This window comes from Pseudorasbora parva, chromosome 3 (assembly GCF_024679245.1).
Source record: "Pseudorasbora parva isolate DD20220531a chromosome 3, ASM2467924v1, whole genome shotgun sequence".
In the NCBI taxonomy this organism is placed as follows: Eukaryota; Metazoa; Chordata; class Actinopteri; order Cypriniformes; family Gobionidae; genus Pseudorasbora; species Pseudorasbora parva.
Window position 1 is genome coordinate 19,268,268 of NC_090174.1, and position 6,103 is coordinate 19,274,370.

At 37.6% G+C, this 6,103-nt stretch overlaps 1 protein-coding gene across 3 annotated transcripts in view; it reads right to left on the reverse strand.

The window, feature by feature from the left end:
- tbcelb (tubulin folding cofactor E-like b) overlaps positions 1-5,920 on the reverse strand; it is a 37,328-nt gene extending 31,408 nt beyond the window's left edge. Inside the window, exon 1 of one of the 3 annotated variants that reach the window (XM_067437993.1) lies at positions 5,792-5,920. The gene's annotated coding sequence lies outside the window, so the exon portion shown is untranslated. The remainder of the gene's footprint in view (positions 1-5,791) is intronic. The other 2 variants (XM_067437994.1, XM_067437995.1) reach the window with 2 other exon arrangements.
- Between the last annotated feature and the right edge of the window lie 183 nt (positions 5,921-6,103).

Genomic DNA, 6,103 nt, shown 5'->3' on the forward strand with positions numbered 1-6,103 from the left:
TTTAGAGATTTTTTATTTTAATAATGTGTTATAGTAAATCTTTAAAAGATTACATAAAATTAGGTTAACAGATGCTAGAAGTATTTTTCATTATTAGTCCATTGTAGATTGAACCTTATTGTCAAGTGTTACTATTAATAAAACTTATAAAATGGACAGTTCTGGTCCTGGCTTCTGACAGGTCAAAAACGCATTTCATTTGAGTTAAAAGTCACAAAATGTCCAAAAGTAGGTATGAAATGGAAATGACAGGACATTCGCTTTTCTATTGTGATGTATCTGCGAGTAAGTGGCTTCTTGAACAAAGGTTAAAAAAAAAAGTAAGCCAGGAGTCCCAGGACTATAGAGTGCTTTGGTGCCTGTGCATATTTTTAGCAGCAGTATTGGTGCCAGAAATATTTTTCCATTTATTAAAATATCCCACAAGTATTTTTTTTTAAACAGTCTTCTTTAAAGCGTTATATCATGCCATGAACCAAGCCACCCAGCTATAAGGTGAATCACAACATTACAAGCTTTTATTTGAAGCAAAAAAACATTTGAAAATGAGAAGAAAAAAAAACAGTACAGAGTACTTAACAGATTTGATCAGGAAAAGGACTATAATCATATGAAGCAGTATGATATTAGGCCTCTGCATGCTCCCAAAATATTGACCCACCAAGGCATGGACTCTACAAGACCCCTGAAGGCGTCCTGTGGTATAAGGCACCAAGACGTATGGTATAAGACGTTATACTAGCATATCCTTCCAGTCCTGTAGGTTGCGAAGTGGAGCCAACATGGAATAAACTTATGGGTCCAGCACATCCCACAGATGCTCAATTTGTCTCAAAGCAGGGTGCATTATTCTGCTGAAAGAGGTCACTTCCACCAGGGAACATCATTTTCATGAAGGGAAGTACCTGGTCTGCAATAATATTTGGTGGCATATGTCAGATTTATGTCCACATGAAGGGCCAAACCTCGAATTTTGACCGGCAAAACTTATCCCATAACATCAGACTCCTTTCACTGGCTTGTCCCTCCCACAGTGTATCCTGTTTTTATTACTTCCCCGGATGGCACAAATTCAGTTCCAGCGCTCATGTGCCCATCGTAGGCGTTTTTGGTGGTGGAAAGGGCAGGGGTCATCATAGGCACTCTCATTGGTCTGTGGCTGTGCAGCCTCATACACAGCAGACCATACCCCTATGCCTATTCGGATGATAATTGTTTCTCGTGGGGTCGTAAGGTATTTTTCTCATTTACAGGGGCTAGTCTGCTGCTCAAACTACGTTTCCCAAACACACGTGCGATGTAGTCGTTTTTGGTGGTGGAAAGGGCAGGGGTCATCATAGGCACTCTCATCAGTCTGTGGCAGTCTGTGATTTTATTGCTGTCCGAATCCAGAATGTCAGTGTTTTTCTCCCACCATCTGCGTAAAAATTCCCAGGCCGAATTACCTACTGTTAGACAAACACCAAGGTTGTGTGCTGATTAAATTGCCTTCCGAATCCACATCTCTGAATTTTCAAGAAGAGATCGCTTCAAAATTAACTGTTTATATCCTTTTTGACCCCTGCGGAGCACCATATCGTTGCGCTTCGCTGTAATTCGGATGCATTTTAAAGATCTAAAGCCTACACTTTTAGAAAAAACTTAAACATTTGAAATGAGCCGTTATTACAGCAGTAATTAACGCCATATAGGTTCAATTTGCAGCATTGTATTAACTTATTTCTGCTCATTTCCAATTTTTAAAATGACTTTTTTTTTTAAACAGAATTTATTTATTATATATTTTTTTATTATAAAATTAAATATTCGACTGACCACGTGAGCAGCCGTTCCTAGGTGCGGAGGATCACAAAACTCCCTCCTCCACCGTGAATAAATCACCATCCATCAAGTTTTATTACTGAGTTAGCATGCAAATGTATTTTTATGGACATCCACGTGAGAAACAATTACCGTCCGAATAGGGCTTATGAGGCACTGCATGTGGTGATCTCCTATAACTATTACTAAAAAGATTTAGTGACTTATTGTGGTATTAGCTCAGACCAGAAGAGATAGCCTTAGTTGCCCTGGTGCATTGATGAGCCTTGGTCCCTTGTTCGACTACTGATGGTAAATTCTCACCAGTTTACATGGACAGCAGTAATCTAATTATTGACCTTATTCTAAATAAGACAATATTCTGATTAAGCTGTTTACATGAGTTGCTTTTAGAGTACTCCGGTCATGTTCCCGTTTTACATGTGATAGAACATAGATCATAGATAAACTGCACAAAGTTTGCTTCAAATTGTATGTGCGCTAATTTGTGGAGAAAAAGAAAAAAGATAATGGCGGAAGAAATTGTTGGAGAGACAGAGGGGGCCAGAATTTTGTTCTGCAAAGACAGTTTGAGGTAAATAAATAATTATTTAATGTGCTGCTGCTGTGGCTGGATGTGCAAATGTTTGGGCGTTTGTTTCTGTTTGATAGAATTGTAAATATATCTATTAAAATACTGATATTCTGCTCTATAACTCCTCCCTGAACCTCCTGCTGCCCTGTATCTCACTCTTTCATTGGCTGTCGGTCATCGCCGATGTAATTTCCAGTCAGAACGCAGTTCACACACAGGGTTGCCAACTCTCACGCATCTGGCGTGATTCTCACGCTTTCAGGCTCTGTCTCACGCTCTCACTCCGCCCAACTCAATCTCACGCCAAATTGCCAAACCTGCTTTTGATATTAAACAAAGCTATAAGCTTTAATTTTTTTAAATGTGTATTAATGAAATTCAAACAATAAATAGCGTTTTGGCGCTAATGTGGCATAATGTTAAAGCCAGAGGCGTTGAAAAGCGGAGTTGCAGGCTCTCGTCTCCCTGCGGTGCGCGCTGGTCACGTGGCCCATGAGCGCTCAATACTTCTAGCGCCGTGCCAATGCATTAAAATGGCTTAAGCGGATACACAACAGTTTCACCATATAGATGTTTGCTGAAAGTTTTGGTAAACAGTACAGCATAGTGTTAGTGTTTATTGATTATTAAGTCAGCCATATTTACAGGATCTTTTTTTATGGAGAGTGAATAACATTAATGTTATTCTTGTATTTAGCCCTCAGGTATTCCTTACTAATAGGCATAGACTGTAAAAAAATACACTAATAGGTCACACTCATACTCATTAAATGATATTTATTGAATATTTTGAGGAGATCTTTTGGTACTAAATACTATTTGTGCAACAATTATTGTCAATAAATGACCACTTAAAATATTTTTCTTCTAATATTTGTATTTCTTCTAAAATTTATATAACAATTAGTGTAGTTATTAATATTAAAATAGAGAATTCCAATTCAAAGAGGCAAATTAGAGTCATTTTGTGGCTAAAAAATATTAATGTTTATTTGTAATGCCATTAGGTGCCTTATGGCTCTTTAATAAATATACATGTATCTAATCTAGTTGCTCAAAAATATATGGCAGTCTTTGCATTCTAATAAATATTTAGATATGATGATCAAACACTAGATTTCTTTAAATGTGAAATTTCAAAACTTAAATAACTTGCATCCTAATCTTTTTAATGAATAATGATACTTATATAAGCAGTCACAAGTGAATATTAAGGAATGGCACATATAATTTGACCCAAGAAATCTTTAAACTAGTGCCAAAACAAACATATTATGTACAGTATATATACTAGATATAAACTGATACTGAATCAAAATCAAAAGCATTACCCCCCCCCCCCCCCCCCCACCCCCGGAGTGGAAATCTCACTCCAACCTGAACTTAAAAGTTGGCAACCCTGCACACAGCAGGAGTTTGAATCGCCGACAGGTCCAAATATTTAGCATGCCAAATATCTCACCGGCGTCGGCGACTCGTCGGCGATTCTCTCTGATCCCGTCTTTGATTATTCACACTGCGTGATTGTCACTCGCGTGCACGAGCACCGATTTGCCTGTGATCTCGGCATTTGTCGGCGATTTCACAAAACCTGTCGGCGACTCAAAATCGGGGCAAAAATCGGGCAGTGTGAACTAGGCTTTAATCAGAGTATTGTCTTAATCAGATTAATATCGGAGTATTGTTGTCCATGTAAACGTAGTCACTGTTGACCAGGAGCAACCCACAAGCATTGCTGTTTTAGAGATACGCTGACCTGGTTGCTTTTTCATAACATTATGGCCCATGTCAAATTCACTCAGATCTTTATAACTGCCCATTTCTTCTACATCCAACACGTTGATAATAAAGAAGTTTGCTTTCTGCTTACAATCTAATCTACCCAGACCTTAATATGTGGCCTTGGTGAGAGATGATCAAGGATATTAGCTTCACCTGTGACTGGTAATTAATGTTTTGGCTTACACACACACACGCACGCACGCACGCACACACACAGTTATGTTGAAAGTTATGTTATCGTTAGCACGGCAGCTGGAATGAGACACTTATTGCATCAAGATCGATATTAGAATCATATTCGAATATGAATTGCTCCCTGGGTGCCGCAGTAAATGGCACTGCTCCAAATGTGTGTTCACTTCAATGCTCCTAATGTGTGTGCAGTAACTAGATTAAATGCAGAGGACAAATTCCAAGTATGGGATGCCATGCTAGGCCTTCACCTTTTAATAGCTTTATGACTTGTTATGCTAAATGGCATGCAATTAATTGTTAATATATTGTATGGTGGAGAAAAAGCTATATTACTGTTACAACAAATAAAAGCCTTTTCTGATTATGCTATGTTAGCTAACTTACTTGCCAAAATAGTGTTGTCTCTTAGGCATTGCAAAAACATGTTACTCGCGGTAAATCAAGAAAACAAGGGATTCAAACAAGACTAATAAAACACATCATATATTTAAATGTATTTGTTGTTGCCTTTAACACACAACTTTTCTTCTTCTTCAGATTAGCTGTTCTTCACCACAAGACAATGTGCGCTGACAAAGTAAATAGGGACAGTGCTGATTTACGTAAGAAAATAAGTTACTTTAAAGTTTAACATTATCAGTAAACCTAATATTTTAGAAACAACTACAGATTGAATAGTGTTATTATTAAAAACCTTAATCAAACCGAGTATTGGTAATAATAAATATATCTCCCAAAACATCAGTAACACACAAATAAAGACGTTTTAAGATAAAATTCTAGAAAGCTGTTAACTTGACTGGACTTGTTCTAAAATAAGCCTCGGGTCAGGAGTCAACCGTTCATTTGAATGCATTGTAAACAGCTGCGCACTGCGCATTGACAAGTTGTTGAATTTCAAATGCACGGCTGCCATGACAACGCGTTTGTTTTGGATTAGCGCTGTTCGACCAGATTCTGCAGCTCTGCAATAAACACTTCTCTAGAATTTACACGCTTTTGTTTTAGAATGTCATAGGTTTTAGTTTTTTAAAATAACGCATAATTTCCTTTTGAACTCACTATATGACTTCACAATAATGGACAAGCATAGGCATTCACAGAGGTGACAACAGCAAAACAATAAGCGTGGCAATTATTTATTCATCTATCACAAAAACAACATTACGCTACACCGAAATGTAGTTCATCGTTTTAACTAAAATGTTTTATAATGCGCCCAACAAAATTAAAAGACAAATGTGCGCGCTCGCCAGAGGAGATAATATTACGATGCTGGGTGTTTGGAAAAATGTAAGTAACTTATACAAATACTATGACTTAATTTATAACGCATCGCCCCTTTTGGCATATGGCACAACAAATAAAAGGCGAAATACACGTGTGTAACATTTTACGTGAGTTATTTGATACGCTTACCAATGACAAAGGTTCAGCAAATCGCTCTGCTTGTTTTTGTTGTTGATCCGTTGACAGTGTTTTGAACACGAAGCTCTTACCGTAGTTACTTCCGAGCAGGGTGTTTTGCAGCCTGCTAACGTTACTCCAGTACAGACGGTGGCAGCATTACACCACACACAGACTCTGTCACTTTGAAATTTACAGGAAAAAAGTAGTTTGTTTGTTTACAAAAGCATTCACATATTATGTTTGTGGTCAAAAGGGAAGTCAAAAGATTTATTGAACAATACTGACAAACAAACACAACTGGTCTGGAACAAAATATAGAAT